We start from the raw sequence: 14461 nt of genomic DNA, 5'->3' as shown, positions 1-14461 counted from the left end.
AAGAGTTTGAAAATATATTTTTCACCAATAAAGAAAAACAGAACAACTAAATAATTTTACTATGATTTAGAAAAACTAGAGGAATTGCATACTCATCCATGTGCATTCACTGATTCTTTTAACTTATTTACTGAAGAGTAAATTGCATATAACTTTTAATGTAGTAAAAATGCATTCAACTTCTTTAGGAACTGCCAAACAGTCCTCCACAGTGGCTGTAACTTTCTACATTCCCACCAACAGTGAATAAGTGTTCATCTCTCCACATCCTCTCCAAAACTTGTAGTTTTTTTTTTCTTTTTTTTTAACAGGGCCACTCTAAAAATGTGAAATCATATCTCATTGTAGCTTTGATTTGCATTTCCCTGATGGCTAGTGATGTTGAACATTTTTTTCAAGTGTGTGTTTTTGTTTTGTTTTGTTTTTCTTTTTTATCATTTATATTTCTTCTTTGAACAGATGTCTAGTCAAGTCTTTTGCCCATTTTTAAATTAGGTCATTTTCCTTTGTATTGTTGAGTAGTATCTCTTTACATATCATGGATATTAAACCTTTATTAGATATGTGATTGTCAAATATTTTCTTCCATTGAGTTGGGTGCCATTTCACCCTTTTGACAAAGTCTTTTGAGGTGCAAAAATATTAATTTTAATGAGGTCACATTTCTCTATTTTTTCTTTTGTTGCCCATGCCATGGGTATAACATCCAAGAAACTTTCACTTACCATAAGATCTTGAAGAAGTTCCTCTACATTTTCTTCTAGTCATATATGGTCCTGGCTTTTGTATTTAGGTCTTTAATCCATTTGAAATTGACTCTTGTATCAGGGAGTCCTCTTTCATTCTTTTGCTTAAGGAGATCCAGTTCATTCTTTTGGTTATGGATATCCAACACTATTTGTTGAAGAAATTGTTTTGTCTCATTAACATGGTTTTGGAAGGTTTGTCAAAAACCAGTTGGCCATAGAGGTAAGAGTTTATTTCTGTACTCTTAGTTCTATTCCACTGATCATTGAACTTATCTTTATGCTGATTCCATGCTGTTTTGACCACTGTAGCTTTGTCATATATTGAAGATAAGGCAGTGAAATTCCTCCCACATCATTCTTGTTTTTTAGAACGTTTTTGGCTATTTGGGTGCAATATTCTTTCCAAATGAATTTGGTAATTACTTTTTTTATTTCTGGAAAGTAGGCTGTTGGAATTTTGATTGGTGTTGTATTGAATCTATAATGCAGTTTAGGTAGAATTGACATCCTCACAATATTTAATCTTCCAATCCATGAATACTGAATGTCTTTCCATTTGTTTTCATCTTCACTGATATCTTTTAACTTTTTTTTATAGTTTTGTACATATAGGTCCAGCACTTCTTTTGTAAAGGTGAATATAGATTTGCCATATGACCTAGCAATACCACTCCTGAGGATATACCCAGAAGAACTGAGAACAGTGATATAAACAGACATCTGCACACTGATGTTCATAGCAACGTTATTCACAATTGCTGAAAGATGGAAACAACCCAGGTGTCCATGAACCAATGAATAGATAAACTCTGGTGTATACACACAATGGAATATTATGCAGCTATTAGAAGAAATGAAGTTGTAAAGCATATGACTGGAAGACATTATCTTGAATGAAGCAAGCCAGACAAAAGGGCAATAACTGTATATTGCACTACTATGAAATAAATATATTATGTGATCTAATGGAGTTAATAACTTGCATATGGGTCATCAGAAAATAGAATGAGGTTAGGGAGTAAAAAGCTGGATGTTAACTTGTGCAGAATTGGTAAAAAATGTGTGTTAATTTTGGAAATGAATAGAAAAAATGAAAGCACAATGTAATGTTTGTAACTAGCAGTACTATTATATGTGTATAGCAGTTGTTTAAAGGGAAAGTCTGAGGTCATGTATAATACCAAAAGAATGCTAAAAAATGTAACATAGGATTGTATAGTATGGTAAAACAGCATATGAAATGTGCGTATGAGTAAAACTGCATATATAAGACTGTTTTCCTTTGAAACTGAATATATGTTAACATTATAAAATGTTAATATCAGACAAAATATATTATGCTAAGTGAAAGAAAGCAGAAACAAGGTACTCCATATTGTGTGGTTTCATCTACATGAAATGTAAATATAAATCAATTTATAAAGATGAAATTAGATTAGTGGTAATGTGAGGCTGGGGAAGGACAGGTGACTGCTAAGGGTTATATATTTCTTTTAGTAGTAATGAAATTGTTCTAAAATTGTTTTGGTGAAGAACGCATAGCATTGTGATTACACTAAAAGCCATTGATTATACACTTTGGATAGATCATATGGTATGTGAATATATCTCAATAAAACTGCTTAAAAATACATGTATAAATATGCAAGAATAGCCAGAAATAGCTATGTACAGAATGGGAAGCATAGAATTTGATAGGTGAAGAACTTTCTTTGTTTTTTGTTCATTGATATTGAAATAATAAAAATGTTCTAATAATGATTGAAGTGAGGAATGTACAACTATATTGTTATATGAACACCATTGATTGTATACATTGGATGAATTGTTTGCTTTATTAATATGTATCAATATAATTGATTTGTTTAAAAAACTGCATTTGATTTTAATAATTTAGTTGAAATTGATTCAGGGTATATTTGACTGGAATTTATTTTTTCAGATTGTTAGAAATGCTTATTTACCTTAAAACAGTAATATTTCTTCAAGTGACTCAGTTTCGTGAATATCTACAACAGCCTTTATTATATACATAAACTATTTTTATTGAGTCATGAAAGCAAATCCAATAATCTCTATTAGTTTTTAGTCCAGTTACAATAAATGCATAGGCCTAAAAATACAAAGTATTTGTTAAATGTAAAAATATTTAATATTGCATTTTTTCGGTAATGCGTTCTTGTTTTTTATTAGATCATCCCACATTTTTGGCAACTACAACATAGACAAATTTGTTATAATTCAGAAAGAAATAAAACTTTATGAATCAAGAATACAAAATATTGAGTAATTATGTGTTTATAAAAATGAATTTAAGAATCAATCAAGGGGGCATGTGACAGCTTTTACTTTTTTTTTTTAGACCAGCAAAAAGAATTTATTGGTAAGTGGGGAAAAGAACAGAACTTACTGAGAAATGAGAGAGAAGGACAAACATACATCCTGAGATTTGGTGTGGGCTTCTCTAGGCAGAAAGAGCAGCATTTACTTTTATAACTGCTACTTATCATATTTTATGGACTTAATTTGCAGATCATTTTTAGGCAGGATTCAAATACTGCCTAATTTCCAGAAAGTTGACATTGTAAATCATGTTAATATCTATACTTGCAAATATAATAGACTATTCTTATTTTTATGTTTCATCTTTTGGATAGTACTTCTAATTATTTGCATTCTTCAGCAAGTTATCCTTTTCTCATATGCACCAGACTTACATAATTCACATGTATCATTTTCACCAGTATATACATGACAATTTCATGTTGAATAGTAGGTCATCCCTTATAAAACTGTCTATGTCAAAGGCCACTGTTAGCAATGGTGAATGTGATTATCATTCTTTGATGAAGAGATATAACATGCTAATCCTATGGGAATGAACATTTTGTAAATATAAATTAAGGTCTTAACTGTTTATTTTGCCATACTGAAATTTAACCTTTTTTTCATTAGTACATATTTTTTAAAATTAAAAGTTTTATTTCTATAGAGATTTTGTTTTTCATACATCTTGCTTAAAAAAGTCTTCTAAACAGAGATTCAACTGACCCAATTTCCACTCATTTATTTATATATACGAGAAGGATGTTTTACTCACACAATGAAAAGACACAATTCTATGACTTGAAGTGTATTTTAGTTTGCTAAACGGCAGCCATTGCAAAGTTCCAGAAGTGTGTTGGCTTTTAGAAAGGGAATTTATTTGGGGGTAAAAACTAACAGTACCAAGGCTATGAAAAGTCTAAATGGAGGCACCATTAGATGTGTTTTCTTACCAAAGTCTGCTGCCCTGTATTGAAGCAAAATGGACCACCAATCTCTGCTGAGGTTTGAGCTTAGTTGAGGGCTACCAGGCATAGGGCTTGTCTCTTTCTGGGCCTCCTGTAGCAATCTTGGTTGTTATTCTTTCTTTCCAAGTTCAGCTGTGAGCTCTCAGGCATATAGCATGGCTTGTCTCCTTGAGAGTTACTCCATGAACCCAGGCTTTTGGAACCTCTTGCTTAAGTGATCCTTTAGTCTTCCCTCTTACATGGCAGACTCAAACACGGTGGCTTCCTTTTCTTACGTGTGTCTTTCCCTCTCTGTGTCTCTTGGTTTTACTAGATCCAGCATGAAAGTGGAGACTCAATCCGGGTCATGCCTTACTGACATAATCCGATCAAAAGCCCCAAAGAGTATCAAGTAATGTGATCACAGAACCCTCCAGCAAATTTAATGCAATCAAATAGTATCACACCTACAGGAATAGATTAGTTTAAAAACATAATTTTTCTTTTTTTGGGATTCATAAAATAATCTCAAACTGCCACAAAGTGGTAAAAAATACTTTCAAAAGACAACATCATTTAGTGAATTTCTTTCCCAAAATTTATTTTCTTGTTTTAAATACATATTTTTCTTATTTAAATATTGTACAGAAAGAGTGTACATTATTAATTTGTTGATATAAAACTCTTTCCTTGGATAGTGCAAGGTACAATTTTGGCTTAGCTTAGGTCAATTATTAATTTCATATTAATGGAATTTCAATTAATTTAGTGTTTATTTTCTAATTATATTCTATGGACAAATTGTCTATTTATACCTAATCACCACACCTATGTGTCTCACCTTATTCCTGGTGTGTCTCACAATGATTATTGAACTTCACTACATATCTGATTGGGAACTGCCATACTCAGTTTATTCATTCAGTCGTTCAGAAATTTGTCCACTTGAAGCAGGTTTGAAAACTTATTTTGTATCAGGTACTGTTCTTTGATCTGGGAACAGGTACAATCACTGTAATGAAAGAGTTTCTAATCTAATAGCAAGTACAAGGAAGATAGCATTTTGCCAGTGTTAACAAAATTTAGGGAAGAGTGGGAAATAAAAGAGGCAGTAGTTAGAGGATTGTGGGAAAATTACAGAGTAGAGAGCTCCAGGAATCAGTTCTTCCACAGAAACAACTATTGAGCTGGCAAGCACTGTTTGAATGAATTACTTTCAAACTCCAGAGTCAAATGCAATAAATACCAGTAGGTTTTATCCCCCTTGCAGCTACCATCCATCTACCCTCAGCTTGTGGTGGGGAGCAGCTTGCTCATGCAAGGTGAAATGTAAAGACCTAGTCCTCCAAACTCTGGGCATCTGTGGTTTGATCTCTGATCACTACCATTGTTCAGCTACTACAGAGCTAAAGGTTGCCTTTGTTCTAACACCCCTTGGTCAAAAGCAGCAGAGGAATCTTAAAGACAGCTTACTCAACACTATAGAAAACAGTTTAAGGGCTGCAGTAGCTGGACAAATGCTGAATCAAGAAAATGTGGCTTCAAAAACCACAGAAGAAGCTCTTGGTGTCCTTTCCAGCCCGTACCCCAACCCTTGCAAATCATAGCAGAGAGTAAACTTGCACTGCCATTGTGGGTCCCTTGTCCAGTTGCAGAGAAGCAGAGAGGTCCCTGTGTGCATAAGGGTAAATGTATGTCAGTGCCAATCTATCAGGTGGAAGTATGAGAGAAAGAGCCAAGGAACTTTCCTCAGGCTTGCCCTCTGAAAATTTGTTCTGAGCATAGCAAAGCAGCATGCAGACAGTTGGGACAGTGTAAGAAACAATTAAGTTGAAGCTGTATGGGAAAAAGGAATATCTGTATTAGTAATTTAACAGAACAACCAGAGAGGAAGAAAGTCTATTTCAAAAAAAGTAGAGGGGATGTTTGCTCAAACCCCTGTAAACTGTAAATGTGGAATTCTTACCAGTTCTAGCAAGCACAAGTCCAGGAAAATAAGCAGGCTCAGTGGCTTCACACAGGCTCAGATAAGATAGAGAGCACGCAGCACTTCACATTTGTCTCACAATTATCTTCTTGATAGGAAGGCTAAGCTCTGAAGGAGACCTCCACTCAAAGCAGAGCCAGATAAAGAAGCCACAAGAAAAGAAAATCACAGACCAATATCCCTTATGAATATATATGCAAAGTTAATCAACAACATATTAGGAAACTGAATCCAAAACAAATTAAGAGAAGTATATAGCATGACCAAGTTTGATTTATAATAGTTATGTAAGTGTGTTATAATACAGAAAAAAGTAATATAACGCATTAACAGAACAAAGGAAAAACAACTGCCTTATCATCGCAATTAATGCAGAAAATGTACTTTTTGAAAAATTCCAGAACACTTCCTTGATAAAAAGCAATTAGAAAAATAAGAATGGAAGGAAATGTCCTCAACATGATATAATGCATATATGAAACATCCACAGCCAACAATATACTCTATTTTAAGAGTGAAAGCTTTCCCTCCAAGATCAGGGACAAGACTAGGATGCCCACTGTCACTCTGCTATTCAGCATTGTGCTGGGATTTCCAGTTAGAGCAATTTGGCAAGAAAATGAAATAAAAAGCATTCAAACTGGAAAGGAAAAAGTGAATTTTCTCTGTTTGCAGATGACATGATCCTATACTCAGAAAATCTTGAAAACCCTAAACAAAGCTTCTAGAACTAATATACAAATTCAAAACATGATGAGGCATAAGTTTAACATGCAAAAATCAGTAGTATTTATATACACTAGTAATCAACAATCTGAAGAAGAAATCAATAAAAATCATTTACTCTAGCAACAAAAATAATCATATATCTAGGATCAAATTTAACCAAGGATATAAAGGAATTGCATATGAGAAGCTACAAAATATTGCTAACATAAATTTTAAAAAGACCTAAAAAAAAAAAAGGGGGCATCCCATACTCAAGGATTGGAAGATTAAAGTTTGTTAAGATACCATTTCTACCCAAATTGATTTACAAATTCAATACAATCTCAATAAAAATTCAACAGCCTTTTTACAGAAATGGAAAATCCAGTCATCAAAATTATATGTAAGTGAAAGGAGCCCTGAATAGCCAAAGCCACCCTGAAAAAGGAAAACAGAGTTGGAGGACTCATACTTTCCGATTTTAAAACTTATCATAAAGCCACAGTAATTAAAACAGCATGGTACTGGTACAAGGACAGACACATAGAGTTCATAAATCAACCTACATATTTTGGCCAACTGATTTTTTATTTTTCATTTTTGAGGTTCCAGGACTAGGGAATGAAATTGGGACCTAATTTGTGGGAATTAGGTGCTCAACTACTGATCCATATTGGTTCCCCTGAGTTGTTTTTTGTTTTGTTTATTTATTTGTTTAGCTTGTTGTTTGCTTTTTGTGTGTGTGTGATTTTTTTGTGAGGCACTAGGACCTGAACCCAGGACCTACCATGTGGGAAGCAGGCACTCAAACACTTGAGAAACATCCACTCCCCCAACTGATTTTTGACAAGGATGCCAAGTACAGTCAATTGGGAATGTATAGTATTTTCAACAAATCATGCTAGGAAAACTGGATGTCCATTTGCACAAGAATAAATGTGGACTTCTTCTTCACATAATGTACAAAATTAACTCAAAATGGATTAATGACCTAAATATAGAAACTGGAAATATAAACATCCTAGAAGATAACATAGGGAAACATCTTAGGACCTTGTGTTAGGCAATATTTTCTTAGACTCTACACCCAAAGCACAAGAAACAAAAGAAAACATACATAAATGGAGATCTCATCATAATTAAAAACTTTGACATCAAAAGGCTTTATCCTGAAAGTAAAATACAAAAACAAAAAACCTACGACTACGCCATGGTCAAATACAGTATGATGTCTTTGATGTGAAATAATTTGAATAATCAAATTCATGGAGTCAGAACCTAGAATATAGGTTACCATGGACAGAGGCTGAAGTAAGGAACGGTGAGTTGTTGTTTAAATTGTACAGTTTCTATTTGGGTTGATGGAAAAGTTTTGGGAATGGATTTTGGTAATGCATGCAGAAAATTGAAAATGTAATTAACATCCCTGCATTGTATATTTAAAGTGGTTAGAAGGGGAAATTTTAGGTTGATATACGTTACTAGAATAAACATTTAAAATAAAGAGACTGTGGTCAATCCAAATAGAAGGGAGAATAAAACCATTTCCTAGGATATATATATGTGCTAAATAATCAGGAAATCAAGGTTAGAAGAAAATGTTCATATTGATGAGTAAGGAAGGAACACAAGGTAAAGCCATAAATATCCTGTAATGTGCAATGCCAAAAATAATTTTATTATTGGACCTAAAATATTAGATGTGAAAAGGTCAAAAAGAACAAAGAAAAACAAAAGATGATTGGACAGACATGAAGATTCAAGATAATGGTTGCTGCATTAGAAAATTGACAAGAAGTTTGTGATAACTAGACTTTAAAGAATTTGAAATCACTGAGTAACTTTAAATTTATAAATACTGTGGCTTTGAAATTTCCTTTTGGTTCATAAAAGAAAGGGGCTCGATTAAAAAAAAAAACAACCACAAAAAACAACAAACTCTGAAGAAGGTATAAACTGAGGCTCTGTTTCTAGTAAAAGAGCCCACAATCACTCTTCTGCCATAAACAAATAAATACCAGAGAATGCCTGAGAAAAATGACACATTAGGTACAGCAAAAAAGAAGATAAAGTTTACAGCAGATTGCTTTTTGGAAAATGCAAGTGAAAAGAGAGTGGACCAAATTCTTTAAATTACTGGGTGAGAAAAATATCTATAAATGTGGAAATTTATACTGCAAAAATGTATTTCTAGAATGAGGAATTAATAAGGAGTTTTTCAACCATTCAAATCCTGAAAGGATTCATCTTCAGAAGACTTGTATTACAAAGAATGTTAATAGAAATCTTCAGATGGAAGGAAAATGAAACCAGTTGTAAATATGGGACTACACATATTTGAATGGTGAACACTGGAAATGGTAAAAACAGGGATAAATATATGGCTTTTTCGCTCATTATATAAATCTATTTAAATGTTAATTGTTTAAACAAAAATAATAAAGTACTCTGAGGTATATTATGTGTGTACGTGAGTATATTGTATGTTTTTATGTGTATGTTTATATACATAATATATTCACATATATAAAATACATATACATATGTACCTGTGTATATATATGTAGTTATGGGTAGAGACTGCTGGGGACTACAGAAAGTCACTACAAGAATCCAGGAGATATTCTTCCCTACAGATTTGAGAGGAATTATGGGCCTGCTGACACTTTGATTTTGGATTTCTATCCTCCAGAACTGTGAGACAATACATTTTTGTTTCTAAGCCACACAATTTTTGTACATTATTACAGAAGTCTTAGGATATATATGTATATATATATACACACACATATATATAGTATTTGTGTGTGTGTGTGTGTATCATAAAAATCATAAGGCCAGGTGTGGAGATCTGGAAGTAAACTCCTATTGTAAGTTTCTTGTAGTTCAAGTAGTAAAATGTCACTTGAAGGTAAACCGTGATATAGTAATGATCTTTACTAAAAGCCCTATACCCAGAAAAGGGATAAAATTATCCACCACAAGTAAGCAGATAAAAGGGAAAAAAGGGGGGAAAAAGAACAGAGGGAACAAATTAAAAATAAATGTTTTGCATTTATTTTTAATTATGTGGCATGTTAATAATAAGGGATTTCATGTATTCCAAGCTCACTGCTCTTTGCCTCCATTGTATTGTAGCAGTTCAGTTTTCCCTTGGCTAGTTTGTAGCTCCCTCCTTTCCCTATTAACTCAGAACATGAGAGTAGCTAGCTGTAATTCTCGTTTTCCAGTTCACTTGAACTGGAGCCCTTTGCCTATATAGGCAAAGTAAGAAATTAATAAAGTGTCCATCTAGTTCACATCTAGGTAGCTCATGATGAACTAGCCAGAGCTATAGATCTCTGACCTAGCTATTATCTTTACTGCTTTAACTCTCGAGTCCATTATGGTAGCTACACCAACCTTGTATTTGTTAATTAAGTGCTACCCTTTCATTCTTGAGAACCTGGCACCCTGTATTTTAACATCCACATTCAGTGGCAGCAGTTTCCATATTAATATTTGACCTACAGAGAAGAGCAACCAAGAACTCTTCAGAGCAGATGGAGGTGCTTTCACAAATTTATTCTTCACACTCATGGTGAAGGGTGTGTTCTGAATATTACCAAGATAGTGAGCAGGTTTTATATGATAAAACTACTCTTACATTCAATCTCTCCAAGCCTTTGAATACTTTAATCTGCTTTGTATTTTGGCATCTCTGGCATTTCAACTTCATTTAGTGTAGGACAACTTTTGGTCCATGTTTCAGCCCACAAACCAAACAAACTGTTAGAGCCCTTTCTATTACTTATGATATACAAAATTGAATCCTAAAGCACTGCTTAGTGGACCCATATCAGTAAATTCAGCCTGATCCAACTTTATGTTCCTTTTACTATTATCCCATACCCATAATATCCATTTCCACATATATTGTCCTGATTTCTACCTGTATCAATTAGAAAATGTTATATAAGTTTTTGGAGTATAGCAAACTTCCTCAAGTGTCATACCTTATACCACAACTTTCAAGGGCCTGATGGGATTTCAATCTCATTATAGGTCAATAAGAAAAGAGGGATGGTGAGGATGGGTAATGAGAGAAATTTAGCAGCGTTTTGCAAGTAAACAACTTCAGGACATTCCATTATAATTATTTCCGGTGTAAAAGGATTAATCTTTTTTAGACTGAGGTTTTATGGACATTTCCTAGGGGGAGGCAATTGCAGATTTATCAGGCAAAATAAGGGTAACTTCTTTAGACAAAGAGGCTGTATGATTCCTCAGGGTAGACCAGTACAGGTTTAATTGACAAGGAGAGCTAAGCAGAAATAAGAGTTACTTTACCTTACAGTCATTATTATATGACCATTTGTTTCCTTTCCAATTTTCAGGATCACATTCTCTTCTAATCAATTCCCTCATTTTAATATTGGACACCCTGAAAGATTGAGATTTCAATTTGCATTGCAATTTAGCCACTTGCAAATGACTCTTTGGTTCTCATTTTCAGAAATATAATGTCTACATCTACAAGAAACAACTTTCCTTCAGGACACACATGGAAATTTTCATGTCATTCTTGTAGTGTTTGAGCTTGTAGTTTGAAACTGTGAGTTCATTCTTTGCTTTAATAACTTTTTCTAGAAAATTTAAGAACAACCAACCAACATCATTGTATTTTTAACTTCACAAAACTGCCAAGATATCAAATACAATGTCATCCACAGCATTGCCTCTTTTCGGCATTTAAGTAGGGGCATCCAGTAGTTATGCTTTGTATATCTCTACTGTCAGATCATGTAATGACCATCAGTGCCCTCCGATCATGGTAAATAGAGTTATTAGTACCTTTTAATAAAATCAGATTAAAGATTTTGAAAATCTTTCAAAAACCACAGAACAAACTCAGAAATCTCATCCTCAAACTTCTGTTTTTCAACAGCAATTGTTGGTACCAGGGTTCTGTTTCTTGGGGTTTTCTAGAGAAACAGAACCCACAAGATTAGATAGATAGATAGATAGATAGATAGATAGATAGATAGATAGATAGATAATAAAGAAATTTATTTTAGGATTTGTGTTGCATAACTGTGGGAACTGGCAACACCCAATTCCATAAGGCAACCCCCAAACTGGAAACTTAAAAAGGGTGATTCTGAATTTGGCATGTTCAAACTCTATGGAGCAGGCTACAAGTTAGAAACTGATGAAGATGAAATTGTGTTCCCTGAGAGAAAATGGCTGGTTGAATAAGTGTCAGAAATTCTTCTTCTGACTTTTGAAATCCTCACTTCTCACTTTGGGACCTTCCAATTTATTGGATAAAGAGACTACCCTAGTTTTTAGGATAATCTCCTTTGTTAACTATAAATGCTGTCACCTGTACATGCAATCAACTGATTAATGACAGAAATCTATCTATAAAATACCTTCAAAGCAACAATCAGGACAGTGATTGAATGACCAAAAAACTGGACATAATAACCTAGCCAATTTCAAACATAAAATTAACCATCTCATCAATGTTAGCTAGAAGGTGTGTCAAATTATACGAAAAGGACAAATTCTCATAAAACATGAATTAACATATTTTAGTTCAGTTGAATATGATTATCTGAAGTGCCATGTGATGTTTGGTTTTACATGTCAAAAGGACTAAGCTATAGTCCCTAGTTTTTCAATCAATCACTAATTTGGGTATTGCTGGGAAGGTGTTTTATAACTCTAGTTAATATCTACAATTAGTTGATTTTAAGTAAAGGAAATTATTATTGATAATTAGGTGAATTTCATCCAATTAGTTGGAAGACCTTTAAAACAAAACTGTGGCTTACCTGAAAAAAAGAATAAATTCTTCGTCAAAACTGCAGCATCAACTCTTACCTGAGAACTTCTAATCTGCCAGACTATCCTAAAGATTTTGGATTTTCCAGCCCCATAATCAAGCTGGTCAAGTCTCTCAAATAAAATAAATGTATATAAACTTTGTATATTATAAATATTTATTTGCATATTTAGATATAAAGATCATATGTAATCTATTGGTCACTTTTATGGAGAACACTGAATGACATAATTTAAAGAAATTGGATTTTGCTGTCCAAATTTTCCTACAAAGTAAATTCCATATCTAGATAGATTCACTAGTGAATTCTACTATATGTTAGGGAATAAACATAATTTATACATAAATTCTTCTGGGATATGGAAGATTAAGTCATTATTTTAACACTTTCTGTGAGACTAGTATTACCCTGACTCTAAAACCAGACTAAGACACCGTAAGAAGAAAAAAACTAGAAACTAATATATATGACAAGCATAGATTTAAAAGTTCTAAATAAAATTTTAGCAACTTGTGTCCAAAAATATGTAAAAAGGATAATATATTGTGATCAAGTAGACTTTATTCCAATAATAAAATATTGTTTCAACATTTGAAAATAAATGTTATTCTTCCTATTAAAAACTAGTAAAGAAAAAGTTTATGATTGGTTTAATAGGCACAGAGAAAGAATTTAACAGAATTTAAAATTAATTCTTATCAAAAACTCTTAGTAAATTCTGAAGGTAAATTTCTCAAACTTATATAGGATATTTACCCAAAAAAATCTTATTTATGGTAAAAGAAAATGCCTTTCACTTAAGATCACCATTTTTAGTCAAAATTATCCTTGTTTTAAGCCTGTGAAATAAGTTAAGTGAAAGAAATAGAGAATTTTTAGATTTCAAAAGAGGAGATAAAATTATTCCAATTTATAAATAATCGGTTTATCGATGTAGATAATCCATTTGATGCTACCAAATTATGTTACCAAACTATACTTAGAAAGATAAATTAGTTCACCAAGTTTTCAGGATTCAAGACCAATATACAAAAATCTATTGTATTTTGTGTCTTAAAAAGAAACAATCCCAATTTAAATTTGATAGAACAATGCCATTAATAATTGCAATAATAAAAATGAAATGCTTAGATAAAAATCTGATCAAAATATTCAAAATTTGTATACCATAAAATAAAAAATTTGCTTGGAGAAATCAACAAAGTCCTAAATAAGTGGAAAGATATACCCTACTTCTGGTTTGGAAGACACAATGTAGTTAAATAGCTAATTCTTTCCAAACTGATCATGGTCATAACAAAGTTCCATGAATATTTCAGCAGGCATTCTTATTGAAACTGGCAAGCCAATTCTAAACTTCATATGGAAATGCAAATAACCTAAGTGGCCAAAACATTTTTGAAAAAATATATTTAATTTAGGATGTGTGGTAGACAGAATTATGGCCCCCAATGATATTTATATCCTATTTTTTAGAACCCATAAATATGTTATATTACATGGCAAGGGAGGATTAAAGTTATAGAAGAAATTAAGTTTACTAAATAACTGATATTTAAATAAGATTATCCTCGATTATTTGGGTGGGATCAAAGTAATCATAAATGCCCTTAAATGTGGAAGAAGGAGGCAGAAAAATCAGTGTAAGAGTAATGAGATATGAGGAAGGAGTTCAGTGCCTTGCCAGTGAGCCCTACTTTGGAATTTGTGCTCCTGAGTGGGATGGAGTTGGACTCAAATGTCACCTTTCTACACATGCCTCTTCTGCCACTTTTACTAAACCTGTGGTTGGCACTGGGGTTGTTGTATACTTGAATCTCTGGACTGGTCATGTGTCAGCTGTGCCCCAAGCCTCAGCAGAGTTGTAATACCTACTCCCTGGTTCACTGGACTTACCAAGGTCAGCTAACAGGG

This window comes from Dasypus novemcinctus, chromosome 1, assembly GCF_030445035.2.
Source record: "Dasypus novemcinctus isolate mDasNov1 chromosome 1, mDasNov1.1.hap2, whole genome shotgun sequence".
In the NCBI taxonomy this organism is placed as follows: Eukaryota; Metazoa; Chordata; class Mammalia; order Cingulata; family Dasypodidae; genus Dasypus; species Dasypus novemcinctus.
This window is presented reverse-complemented; position numbering follows the sequence as displayed.